Raw genomic sequence first — 14,602 nt, 5'->3', positions numbered from 1 at the left:
TCAGGGTCCATGGGTTCAATGCTAAATAAGAAGAAAAATGACAAGTCATCCTCACATCACGAAACAACTGGTTAATATGTTCCTTCTCAAGGTCAGCAAATGAAAGATTAAACAAAACTTTTCAGATTGTGGAACTCTCTCTGCCAATCAGTGGGCATGGCTTTTTGAAGAGTTTGCTGTGAAGTTTGCATGAATTGGATGCAAGGACTAAAGCAGATGATAAATCTGTAATGTGAGCAGTGAAGAGAGCTGAGGTCAGTAAAGGGCAAGCTGATTGTGGAATACTTTTTCTATTGGGTTTCAGATAAAATACAGGACACCTGATTAAATGTGAATTTCAGACAAGGGACATTCTTATACTAGAAAAGTATTTATTGTTTATCTGAAATTCACATTAAACTGGGCATCCTGTATTTTCTCTGCTAAATCTGGCAACCTGATTAATACACCTTTTCCTCTATGCCACACTCATATCAACCTCGCCAGCCTCTGGGCCTTTGCACGAGCTCTTTGTTCGGATTGGAATACTCTACTTTGAGCCACTACAGCATTATTGACCTTATATGTTTAATATCAGTTTTCCCCTAGCTCTGTGAAGTTTTGGAGGTAGGGCTTTTATCTTGTTTCCAGTCATGTCCTCATTGTCTGGCATAGCACCTGGCACATAATAGCTCAATAAATAATATAGTTTTTTAAATTATTAAATGGAAAATTTCCAGCAAATACAACCATAGAGAGAATGGTAGAAAGTAGAGAAAGCCCAACATACCCATCCCCCTGCTTCAGCAATTGTCAACAATGTTTTTGATCTGTACCCTGTTATGGTGGTGACCTCCTAAAAAAGATAGATCCATGTCCAAATACCTGGAACCTGTAAATGTGACCGTGCTTAGAAAAAGGGTCTTTGCAGATGTAGTTAATTAAGTAAGGGAACCTGAGATGGCATCATCCTGGATTATCCAGGTGGGCCTCAAATCCAATGACGAGTGTCTTTACAACAGAAGGGAAGACACAGACACACAGAGGGTGAGTCGATGTGAAGATAGAGGCAGGGATTGGATAGAGGCAGGGAAAGCAAAAAGCCACCAGAGGCTGAAGGAGGCCGGAAGGGTTCTCCCCTAAAGCCTCTGTAGGAAGTGCAGCCCTGACAACACTTTGACTTTGAACTTCTGGCTTCCAAAAGTGTAAAGAATACATTCTGCTGCTTTAAGTCCCTCGGTTTTAGTAATTTGTTATAGCAATCACAAGAAACTAATATATGGGAACCTACTTCTCCCAGAATCACGGGATTATTTTGAAGCAAATCCTAGACAGCCTATCACGCATCTATCAGAAATTGAGTATGCTAATCTCTAACAGGTAAGGACTCTTTCTAAGCATAAAATTCTCCTATTACACTAAAAGTTATAATCCCTTAATTTAATTAAATATTCAGCATTCCAATTTCATCCATTGTGTTGTGAAGGTTTCTTTACAGTGGGCTTATTTGCATCAGAACCCATGCAAGATCCCTATGTTGCACTTGAATATATCTATGAATATATCTATGAAGACATGAGTGAATGAATACAGATGTCAGGCAGAGGAGAGTGTGTGTGGAATCCTGAGGAATTCCCAAAGCCCAGACTCAAACCCTTAGGTCCTCAAGCTGTGGGTGGAGTTGTGCAAGGTGTTATGACCATTTGTGATGGAGCAATAGGGATGCCGCACACCCAGTTCATGCCTGCACACCAGAGCCTCTCAGGAGAGTGGAGGAGGCACAATGGCATTCAGCTTTTGTTAGAGGGCTCTGAGGGAAGGCACAGAGGAGAGCCCAACTCCCCCTGGGAAGCAGTTGAGGTGAGGAGCTAAGCATGGTCATGTGGGAAGGAGGGGGTGAAGACGGATGTGAGGAAGCATCCCCACAGGCCTGGGACTCACTGAAGGACTTAAAGAAGGTGATGATTCTCAAATGTGCATTTTAGGAAAAGTATTCTGGTTGCAAGGAGACAGCAGACTAGATGAAAGTGAAGCTACAGACAAGGAGCTCTGTGTGTCTGTCAGCTCCCTCCCCACACTACAGGGAAGCTTATTGTGGGGAGAAGAACTCATTATGTCAAAGCCCAGATTTTCTGGGCGGGTTATTCATGATGAGCCCCGAGTGTGGCTGAAGTTAGAAATCACTCCTAATCCAGCCACTCTGGCCCAGTGACAGGCCAGAAAAAATAGAAAAAAGATTGCATTCACTAACATGTAATTTATACATGTAATCTGTACCTTGGAAGTCCAGGTCTGAGCAACATGGAGTGATCTGAGAGAAAGCTCAGCCAGGGCCCCACCGAGCATTAAGCAGCAGAGCGATGATGTGCCAGGGGGTCATGGACTGAAAGGACAACAAAGGCACCAGAGAGCAGAGCTTGGGTCTGTTGTCTTGTTCATCATTTCCCCACCCCCTTAGGACACTAACGAGTCCGAGGTAGGCATATCACTGTTGTATGGCATGAGAGCAAAACTCATAACAAAACCATTTTTATTACCAGGAGGAAAGCAGCTCTTAAAGAAAATTTCTTATACCACTACCAAGAAAGGTAGCTATTTTCTTGTGGACAACTGAGAATGTCAGATATGAATTCTACACTCAACTCTTTGAAGGGCTTTGTGACAGACACATGACAATTCCTGGAATAGATGAAAGAGACCTACTAATCAATGTTCCCATTTTTTAAAATTTAATTTTGAATTCCAAGAGAGACGCAATTGAAGGAGACTGAAAATATGATTACATATTGGATCTTAATGAACAATAATAAATTGTAACTAAATCAGCTCATATAAGTTCATTATTTGATTGCTTGCAAAAGCTTATTATTCTCACAAAATCCAATGTCTACATCTAGGTAGAGCATTTCACTGTTGGACAACTGCAGAAGATTGCTCCTGCATGTGCTTGGGAATCCTTGTCTGCTGTATTTAAACCTTGAAAATCTCCCTGGTTGCTTTTGACACTTTTGGGTCTGTGGGAGGCTTCCTCTGACTGCCGGGCTGCAGAAACTTCTTCACAGGAGGGAGGTTGCTGATCCTGGTTTTCAGAGCCTGCAATGCACAAAGCACAGCCTCAGATGGAGACACAACACCCACCCGTCATTACACAGGCCAGGGAATCTGAGACCCTCCTAGACAGGACCACCGGCATCCCCTGTATCAGCACCAGCAGGGGACTGGGAAAGGGACACCCAGCAAGACAAGAAGATAAGAGGAAGGAAACACAGCTCAATAGCAGTTTTCTTAGAGACAGCATTCAGTTCACAGTCTTCTTGCCCACATGCAAATCCTATGGATTCATCAATCTTGTGCAGACAAGGAAGACTAACGTGTCTGTCAGAGCAACACAGGTAAAGGCTCCAAACTGGAGAAGTGAATATGTGGGACAACTGGGCTGGAACTGAAGATAGAAAATATAGAATGTCAACCAGGTGGAGAGTCAAAAGCAATCTTCCTTGTGTGAGAGAGAGACAGACAGAAAGAGAGAAGGGGCTGTGGGGAGAGAAATATAGTGTCTGAGAGAAGGAGCAGGAGCTGAGGGAAGGAAATCAGAGGAAGGAGACCTGCTCACACAGACTCAGGTAAGAGAGATGAGGACTCACATGGGAAGAAGGGAATCCCAGAGAAAATGAGGACAGAAACTGCATGGAACAGGGCTGAGGACAGAGCCCTGGGTCCTTCTCATTGTGAAAGACAAACTATTCTCAGTGGGGCAGCATCCACCTCCAATTTCCTTGCCAAAACAAGAGTCTTGTCCTGCCTCAGACCAGGGCCTATGAGCAAATTTTGAAGACCTGGGGGCAGGGAGCCTGGACAATGATGTGATCATAACGTCGCCAGTCCAAAAGCCCAGATATTAGATTCCAAGATGGGAGATGTAGTTCCCTCCACAGGGCTGTGAAAGGGGAGGGAATCTCCCACCTTCAGCAGCGGGAAGTTGGTCAGAAGGCTGGGGTCAATCTCTTCAACATAGTAGATAAGTTCAACCAGGTGAATGTCAGCCTTGCTCAGCCTGTTGCCAACCAGGTAGTGTTGTCAGTGGCTCGTCAACACCTGGTGCATTGGAGAAAGCAGGTTATGAACACAGGTGCACTCAGGCTGGGTCCCCCTGCTCCTGCCCAGGTCTCTCCAGCCCGGCTTCCCATCTCTGCTGTCTCCCTGGACAGGTGCAGAGCATCAGACCACATTCATCTCCCTGACTCAGTGAGACAGAGAGAAGCAGGTCTTTGCTGTTCTTTCCTCACCCCTCAGCTGACGCCCAGGCAACCATCTCCTTTTCCCATCCCCATATCTCTGTGCATCTTGGTCTGGCCCCGGGCTAGCACTGGCTGCACTGTGCTTCTATGTGCTACACGCCCTGAAGCCTCAGCAGCTCTGAGATTTCAGGACTTGCCTCTCCAGGCTGTTCTCTCTCTCTCCTTTGGGCAAAGACTCCATCTTCATGACATCCTTCCTCAATCCTGAGAACACTATTTCAGAGTCTATATTTCTCCTCTTGTCTGCTCTTCTCATTTCCTGTTCTACCTATGTAGGACCTGAAATAATCCTGGAACAATTTGAATTCACCATTTCTCTTACAACATTGTCTCTTACTCCTAAGTCACATGTGCCTCTCAATAACATTGGGAGAATTTGCTATAATGCACATGTGAACTGCCTATGGGTGACTGCACTTGTGAGTAACTTACTTTTAAATGCATCAAAAATTAATGTTTTGTTACAGCAGAGAGGGATGGGAAATATATAATTAAGCAAACATAATTATAAAATGTTAATTTTAAATCTAGGTGGTCAGTATATATGAGTTTGTTGTGCATCTCTTTCAACTTTTGTTTCAGTTTTTTATAATTAAATATTGGAGGAATATGTGATGCTTATTAAAATTATTACAGCAATGTGGAAATTATAGAGAAAAATACACACATGGACCACTGACTAAAGATAACATTTTGGCAAATACGCTTTCAGACTAGATAGATAGATATGAATGGATAAATAATTAATGACTATAATAAAATATCAAATGCTATATTTTTATATGCATTTTGCATTCACATGATCATAGGGCTCTTTATTTTCATGGGATCATGGGGTTTTTATTCATGTGATCATGGAACTCTTTATTTTCCCAGTATAGATACACCTAAATTGCAAAGTCTGTTTAGGTTCTTATCATGTGAAATGTGCCTAAACTCTTAGCACCACAAGGACCAGGAGAGGGTACTTAGTATGTTCTGATTAATACCAAATTCTTTGCTCTTTGAACAGACCTCACACATAAGCAACAAATTAACATTAGTTGAGTGAATGAATGATTTAATACTTTATAAAAATAAGCTCCTTGGTATTAATCTTTTTATTTCTATGTAAGCCTCCTGTATCCCTTACAATCTTGTTGTTGTTCATGATTTTTATTTAGCATGATTTCAGGGTGTTTTAATCTGAAATACTCCCCTTTTACCTTCAAAGAGAAGCATTAACTAATATATGTATATTGATGGAACTTTATTTCCTTAGTTTTGCATGACTTTCCTCAAAAGTTTGAGAGCCATGTCCACAAAATTTGTAGATTATTTATTCCTTAACATCTTTTTATCTGTTTCTTCCTCTCCACCCCACTGCCTTTCTCTCTGTTTAGATACATCTCATCCATCCCAGACACACTACCATATCCTCCTGGTGGGCAGTTGGGGTCATGTTTCCTATGCGTGTTGCCAGCATATTTTCCAATGAATTGCTTTGCTTGTGCTCCTTTTGGATGAAAAGCCCCTGCATGGTGTTCTGCAGGATCTACCCCAATCGCTCGTGTGGCTCTAACTGTGGCCATGAAATGCCATCAAATAGAGAATTCTAAATCAGGTCCTAGTAAGCTGAACTTTTGCTGAAAGATTATAACTTGAGTATAACAGGTACATATCCTCCCCACAGCTGATTTTGATAACATCCCTGGAGAGCCAGGGTGCTCCATCAGTAGTCAGGAGAGCCCAATGGAAGTGAAGGTCAATGTCCTGGGACTTCCCAGGCACCATTTCTCTTTGTCCTCTAATCTCAGTGCCCCAAACACTGAACAGCCCACTTACCTTTTCAAAGGCTGGGAAATAACGATTCATTGTTCTCTCTCTGATCTGGGTCATCTTGGCATCTTTTTGGTCGGGTTGGCATAGCGGGAAACGCATGGTCATTTCATTCAAATCTGCAATACCTTCTGAATACATATCAATCCTCAAAGACAAAAATGAGTCAATTGTCAATTGTCACCTGCCTTACATGTTATAGTTTAAAAATGTAAGAATGAATTTTTATATACCAGTCATTCAGTTATGATTTCCTCTTAATTTTAACATTTCATATCAACATAGATATCTACGTCTAAAATTTTTGTTATGCCCATGACCAAATATCCTGACAGAGAACATCAGTGAGGTGTCCAGAGTCACAGGCATGGAGAAATGGTGGAGTCGCTACAGGTACCCAGTGAGATGCTACCTATGGTTTGCCATCTCTGCTGTGTTGGTTCTGGGCACAAACTCCATGTGATCCATAAGGCTAAAGGCCTGCGACCTGAGGAATCTGCAGGGACATCTCAGTCATGTCCCTCTCCCTCTCTCATCCTGTTACACCACCCAGGCCCGTTTATATGCCCAACATTAGCAGTTCTTCCAATGAGTCCCCATAGAACACAGTCCCCATAGAACACAGTTCCCATAGAACACAGTTCCCATAGAACACAGTCCCCATAGCACACAGTTCCCAACCCTCTCCATTTGCTGATTCTAAACTTTGGCCATGTTTGCACTGCTCAAGACTCCACCTGAAACATCCCCTGAATGGGTGCGATCCTGTATATAGTTCCAACCAGTGCATATTAGAGAGGAGTTTTTTTCTTTTGTTCTACACTGGGTTTTCTGTAATACTTATAAATATTAAAGCCTTATTGAAATACTGTATTTACATAGCATAAATATCACCCTTTAAAGTGTACTGTTCTGTAGTTTTTAGTACATTCTGAAATCATCATCACATTATCTAATTCCAGAACATTTCCTATCAGGCCCAAAAGAAATCCTGTACTCTTGACCTTCACTCCCTATTTCCCCAAAATTCCTTCCCCAGGAGATCACACAACTACTTTTTGTTTATATGGATTTGAATGTCTGGACATTTCATATGAATGGAATCATTTTATATATGGCCTTTTGTGTCTGGTTTCTTTCATTTTGTATACTATTTTTAAAGTTCATTCATGTTGTCACCAACATCAGAATTTTGTCCTCTCTATGGCTAGGTTACATTCCATTGTGTAAATAATCCGCTCTTTGTTCATTCATTCACCAGTTGATGGACATTTCTATTGTTTCCACTTTTTAAATATTGTGAACAATGCTGCTATGAACATTAGTGTGCATGTTGGGGAAGGTCATCAAGAAGATGTGAATGTCATTTGACCCCCAAACTGGACCTAGGCAATTGGAGGCTCCCCACTCCCTCCCCTGTACTTGGAATTTGCTCGCCACATGCCTTCCCAGGGACACAGCCTTGAGATAGGAATGCGGTGATGAGACCATCTGGACTTGATGTGTGACCCAGTTCAGGCCTCTATATAAGCTTGTAAGATTCTGGAGGTGGATTCAGAAACCTCACATCTTGTGGTCATGAGCAAATGTCCTTGTTTATTAAACCTGCCACCTACCAATAAGGTCTGGATGGACTATTTATTCCGTATCTCCCTGCCCTTCACAGATGGAAGCCAGTTTCAGATTTCACCTGAGGACTCCCAAGGAGGTCTATGAAGCCATAGTACAAGGTTTAGTGTGGATGTATTTTTTATTATCTTGGGTACATACCTAAGAGGTGAGGTGCTGACATAGGATAACTCTTATGTTTAACGTTTTGAGTAAGTGCTACCAGTACCTTACGAATTTTAGTTTCAATCATGTGGTTCCATCTCAAAAAGAAGGAGAACACCTCCCTCCCCAGATGTAGCTGTATTGAATAAATCTGGCTGCTTCAGTTCTAAAAAAAATGCTCCAAGTAATCCTGGCCTCTTGAAAACCTGCCTCTGCTAACCCTTGTCAAGTGGCCAGTCCACACAACGGGCTGGTGAGTTAGGTTCCTGGTAACTGTTCCTGTAATTTCTGGGACTTGAGAATTAGCCCCTTTGTGTCCTTTCCTTCCCCAGTCTTTTCTTTAAAGGCCTGAGCACCTGGAGTCATGATTCCTCCATCCTCCTGGCTTCATAGTTCCCCAGTGTTTGGAAACCTCTGTCACTCCCTGTGCTACCTCTGTGGACTGAGTCTTCTTTTCTAATCCCACTGCTTGAGATCCCTGTTGGACTGGACCTCAGTCTATAACTCCAAGGCTCATGCTGCTGCTGGTCATTATGCCCCGACACAATCCTGATCATTCAAGGAAGAATCTAAATGGTTATTAATTGTTTATGAAAAAACAGAAAAAATACCTACAAGGCTCTCTCCTTTATGTCTTTCCCATAGAGGTTGTATTTGGCGGCAATGTAGTTGAGAATGGCTCTGGTCTGTGCCAGCTTCATCCCATCGATTTCCACCATGGGCACTTGCTGGAACATCAAAGACCCATCTTTTGAAAGAAGAAAGAAAAAGTAGAGTGAAATGTCTCCTGGATCACAGTCTTTTAAGTGGGAAACAAGTTTGTTGAAATTATCAGGTAATACTTCAAAAAAAATGGCATTTTGTTCTTAGTTTTTTATAGTCTTTTTTCTTAACAATCTGCTTTTTATTTTTTAACTCATTATTTTATTTACCTTTTTATTTCCCATCAGATACATGGTAGCTGCCTGTATTTTTTTTTCAATTGGTATATCTTTGTGGATATTTTAAAAAGAAGCTGGAGAGAGGCTGCAGCAAGCTGCCAGCCAGAGGGCATTTCAAATGGGAAGTTCCCACAGTAACTCTCGTAGTGTTCACGGCATTTAAGGTAGGTATGGAGAGAGATTTTTATGTAGGGGTCTCTTTCCCTGACTTCAACATCTGCAATATTGCTAGGATAGTACCTGGCAACAAACCATAGAGATAATTCAAAGCAACTGCTGGGCCAATTTCTACTCTCTTCACCCTGATGCATGTGTTTGAGTGTCGGTGGATAGGTGGGGTCCTGAGCGGACACAGCTCCTCACTGTGGGTGCAGAAAGGAGAAGCAAGGAGCAGGCATTCCAGGTCACAAGGGATGATTCCTTGGCGAATACTCTGAGTTCAAGCCCTTCCTAGCCCTGAGTGAGTGATGAGACCTGCTCAAGGAGCCCACTCTTACACTTGAACTACTTTTCTTCCTCTTTCTCCCACCCTCCAGCACCCACCATACAAACACATAGGCATTGCCTGATGTTCAAACCTCACTATTGACTTTATAGATTCCCTCATCAGAGCAATTTAGATACATAGTCTTACCATTTCTTAATTTTTCCAAGTCTTCTGGCCTTTCCAAAAATTGCTCTTCAAACTAGAACCAGAAAGAGTAATGGAGTTCTTGTTTTTCATTCCATAGCATTACAAAACTTTTAACCTTAAATGACCTCTGCCTGGTACATCATATGGAGGAGGTAAGGTTTCTGAGTTTGGCATGGTACACAGAGGAGCACAATCATGCCATTTGGAAATTCAGATTAGAGCCATCAAGAACAGTGCATGAAGCAAAATAAGCATTCAGGGAACGACAAGTATCACATGATTGTGTAGAATCTAATGAACAAAATAAACTGATGAACAAAACAGATCCAGAGACATTGAAACATGCAATAGACTGATGTATTTCAGAGGGAAGTGGTGGGAGGTGGGGGACTGGAAGAGTTGACCAAAGAATTTATATATGCTTAACTCATGGACAAACAATAATGTGGAGAAGGCCTGGGGAGTGGGTGGGAGCAAGGAGGAGAGGGTTATTTGGGGGGCGGGGGGGGGGCGGGGGCGGGATAGAACATCTATAATACTTTAAGCGATAAAGATATTTTAAAAAGAGGACAGAGCATGGCTTGCAGCACTGAACTGCTCACACTTGGAGGTTCCATTTTCCTCCACCTGCTTTTACATCTGTCAATGGTCAGGTTATGATTTGGGAGGGGAGTGTTATTGGGGGGAAGGAACTGGGAAGTTCTAGTTGTGGAGTTTTAATATCTCAGGAAAGCCTTTCTCTCCATATGAGACAGGCCAGGAAATTGTGTGTCCCCCAGCATGGGGTATCCTTGGCCCATAACCATCTAAGATGCTGTCACCAAGGTGACAATTGCATCACTCTAGTTTATTTTATAGTTTAAAAGGGATATTTTATGATAAAACTTGTGGTCTCTAGCTTACTCTGTGGAACAGTCTATTGTGAATCTACATAATTCCATGGGGGAAGACCAGATAGATACTGAGTTATGTGTGCAGCAATTTATAAAGCTTCCAGTTCAAGACAAACATAAAGGATGGTGGATGGTCATCAAGGGAGGGTGGCCAAGATAGGATGGCATTGGCTGGTGTGATGTTGCTTGTGAGGCTAATGGAGATGAAAATGATTGTAAAGATCAATGTTTGGGAGCAGAGAACCCAGAAATCCTGGCCAAGAGCCTTACCCCACACCCTCTTCAGTAAAGCTGGGATGGAGAAGAGAAAGCCTGAGATGTTCTCCACATCACCTCCTAGTCACCCTCCTGTGCTGAACTCATCCTACCCACAGGCTCCGAACACATCCCTGAACCCCAGAGCTGAAGACAGAGTGGTTTTATGGAGAAAAAAAAATTCGAATGGCACTATTTGTATTTTTTGTGTACTTTCTTACTCATGAAATTAAGAAAAAACCAGGCTCAAGTCCCCATGCCTTCATGAACCAATGAAGAAAGTATAATCCTGGCTCAGGTAAACATGTTGTTATGAGGCAGAAGGGAACACATTAAACCCACCTTTACTGCTCTGATTTTTGGGACAAAGTTTCCTGTGTTCATCCATGACTCCCTCTCCTGAAAACCCTCAGAGTTGCTGAGTCACTCTGATGTGGACTGAGAGAGATGTGTTTTTCTCATTGACACCTCTAGAGGGCAGAGCTCAACAGAGTGCCACAGAAACCTACCAATTTTCCATGCAGAATCTGGCATTTTGACACTGCGAATCAAGCATGTCAAACTCAAAGGCTTACACAGGCCAAATAAACAAGGTTTAAGTTTATGTGGGCCGCAAATAAACAAAAGCTTCCATTTTCATAGAAACGTAGGTTTATTTACATAGAGACATGCTCAATACAAAAGCCTGAAATAAATGAGTCATCGTTTACATAAAATAACAGAATATTTTAATAAAAATTAATATTTTTTTCTTGAACATTAACTTAGCAGACACTGAATAACTGCACAAATTAATAAGCGTAACACAAATAAACCTATTTTTCTTGTTCTCCAAAAGCGAGATATTTCCTGTTGCACACACCAAACACATCAGTATAAGACTAATGAGGTGGCAATCAGCTGCTAGAATATTCGCTGCTAGTATTAGTAGAGAGAAATGGTGTGCCTGTGCATAAGGCACGTAAGGGAAATTAATGCAACATAATTATAGTAATCAGTCATTAATGAACGTTGTAGTTCGTTATTAATAACTAGAGGCCTAGTGCATGAAATTGATGCACTGGAGGAGGGGGTCCCTCAGCCTGGCCTTTGCCCTCTTGAAGTCCAGGAGCCCTCGGAAGATGTCCAACTGAAGGCAGGGAGCAGGCCTAAGCCGAAGTAGTTGGACATCCTTAACGCTTCCAAGGAGGCGGGAGATGCTTTCACCAGCTGTGAGCCCGGCTTCTGGCTGAGAGGTGTTCCCTCTGTGGGAGTGCACTGACCACCAGGGGGCAGATCCTGTGTTGAGCGTATGCCCCCTGGTAGTCAGTTCGCGTCATAGCGACTGGTCGATCCACCATTCGGTTGATTTGCATATTAGCCTTTTATTATATAGGATTATGTTTAACAGGATATTGTAAAAATTAAGTTATGAGATTTTTATTAAAATGTTTCTTACATGCAGTTATATTGGCTGGGCCACAAAAATATTCATTATGGGCCACATGTGGACCGTGTGCCGTGAGTTTGACATGCTTGCTGTAAATACTTGGATGTCCTCCTAGGACCTAGATGCTCCCATGCCTCCTTTAAATCACCTATTTACTTGTCTGCATCCTGACTGGAATGTAAGCTTCCTGAGGGCAGGGACCTTGTCTGTCTTGTTCATCCATGTATCCCCCAAACCAAGCACAGAACCTGGCGCTTAAAGGTGCTCAACAAAATCATTGCTGAGTGCCTGCTTTAAGTCTTTAACAGGCAGGTTGTTATAATCTGCTCCTCTCCACTTTTGTGGTTATATCTTCATTTTAATTACATTACAGTCTATGGCCATACCACCCTGAACGCGCCGGATCTCGTCTGATCTCGGAAGCTAAGCAGGGTCGGGCCTGGTTAGTACTTGGATGGGAGATAATTACATTACATTCTAATATTATAGTTTTTATCCTTTTATTTTAAAAATTTCTAGCATGCACAAAATAAAAGTACAAAGATCCTCTTTGTATCCATCACCCAGCTACAATCATTATCACACAAGCCAGTCTTGTGTCATCTATATGTCCACCCACTCTCCCTATCTTGTGAAGATTTGAAACAACCCCATATACAGTATCATTTAATACTTAACTCTTTAATTTATATTTCTAAAAATATTACATTTATTATTAAAATAACCACAATATTACAAATAAAATCACAACTAAAAATTAACAATGATTTTTAATATCCTCTAATATTCAATCAATAGTTGTATATGTGTCATAAATATTTTACTGTTCATTAAAATAAAAATAAAGTCCATAAGTTATGTTTAGTGGCTATTTCTTCTGTTTCCTTTAAAATTTTCCTGTACTCTTACATTGGCAGGATTTTTTAAAATGTTTTGGTCAAATAGTCCAATTCCTTCCTAATATGCATAATTTTTTTATTTAAGGCAAAACCATTCACAGGCCATCTAGTATGGAAGTCTCCTCGCTTATGTGAGAAAGTACTTTAAAACAGTCAATTTTAGACTCAACTTAAGATGACAGAACTCAGAACCCACCTCAACTCCAGCTGCAGCCAGGAGCCACCGGATGGGCTCCATTCGGCCTCGTGCATTGAAGTAGTGAAGCTTGGGCTTCCCAGCCATGATGCAGTCTCCTGGTTTCTCTAAACATGAATGAATGAATGAATGAATGAATGAAACCATAGAAGCAAACTGTATTTTATGGTGTACATTTGAACAGAAGGGTGAAGTATCTGCTTTGTTAATGGTGGAATTGGTGGAGTCCCATGAGGATTTCCTATTTTCATATTCTCACCCAATAGTGGCCATTGGTGTCAAATTGCACCAAGTAAGTCTCAGGTTGCCATTTGTCCTCACTCTGAGGATATAAACAGAGCAGCCTGGCTCCCACACAGGAGAAGCAAGCCAGCCAGTGAGGGGCCTTGAAGCCAGAGGACTTAACCACAGGGAGGAGAAGGGAGCAGAGTTAGCTCTTGTGCAAATGCGTGCAGTGGGGCTTAGTCCTGGCCTGATAGTCACCAACACCTTCAAAGTTCTCTCCACACAAGAAGAGGTTCATTCCTCTTTTCTACTGGAATTCTGTATTTTTCCACCACTGGATGAATTTTATTTTCCATTTAGAAGAAGGGATGTTAGTGCATTACCTTTATAGTACATGGAAAGGAACTAACATGTTTAGTGTCTACCACATAATGGACATTTTCTGATTCTTATCCTTATTTCATATTTGTAAAAATGACTTGAGTTAGATCTTGTTATTATTCTAAATTTATAGTTGGGGGTTCTGATGGCTATAGAGGTTAAGCAAAGGGCCTAAAATAAGTGGTAAACCTATCATTTGAACACACTTTAAAAACACTTGTATTGGACACCAAAGTCTTGGAGCTTCTCTAAAACAGTATATTGTAAACCATGGATTGTGATCTCTCAGTGTGCTGTGAAATCAGAACAGTGGGTTCTGACTAGCATTTTCTATTTGAAATATAATAGGAAATATCAATGTACCATATGTAGTAAGTCTAACTACATACTTACTAAATAAAATTTTAATTTAGTTACACTTACACTGTGTGTGAGTGCGTATATGTGATTGTATGCTCTGATTTGTTGTAAAATGTGAGAAATTCATTTGTCTGGGTCAGCCAAACAAGTCTGACAGCTATTGCCCTTTTCTAAGGTTTCTCTGCACCACTGACTGGATAATTCTTTGTTGTGGGGGGCAGACCTGAGCATTGGAGGATATTTACTTTAGCAGCATCCCTGACCTCTACCCACGAGATGCCAGTAGCATAGTGCCCTGTCCCTCTCTCCCATCATGACAACCCAAAATAAAATCAGGGGCAAAATCACCTCTGGCTGAGCACCACTGCTCTGTTCCAAGCTGGGACAGCAGCACATGGATGGGAGGAGCTAAAGACAGCTCCTCACATAAGGACAGGGAAACCCCAGCCAAGGTCTGGGGCAGGTTTTATCTGTGATGTGAGTACAAAGGCACGGGAGTCATTAAAAAGCAAAGGTTTGCT

The 14,602-nt window shown here is 41.8% G+C and overlaps 1 pseudogene across 1 annotated transcript; it reads right to left on the bottom strand.

Annotated features, from left to right (window-relative positions):
* Positions 1–2,949: 2,949 nt before the first annotated feature.
* Positions 2,950–13,202, bottom strand: LOC307105381 (glutathione S-transferase A2-like; annotated as a pseudogene). The gene is made up of 6 exons: positions 13,116–13,202; positions 9,444–9,495; positions 8,484–8,616; positions 6,102–6,243; positions 3,943–4,074; positions 2,950–3,072 (listed from the first exon to the last, which is right to left on the bottom strand). The product of its transcript is annotated as a glutathione S-transferase A2-like (transcript).
* Positions 13,203–14,602: the final 1,400 nt, after the last annotated feature.

The sequence above is a fragment of the Cnephaeus nilssonii genome, assembly GCF_951640355.1.
Source record: "Cnephaeus nilssonii genome assembly, chromosome: 9".
NCBI classification, from domain to species: domain Eukaryota; kingdom Metazoa; phylum Chordata; class Mammalia; order Chiroptera; family Vespertilionidae; genus Cnephaeus; species Cnephaeus nilssonii.
This window is presented reverse-complemented; position numbering and strand designations above follow the sequence as displayed.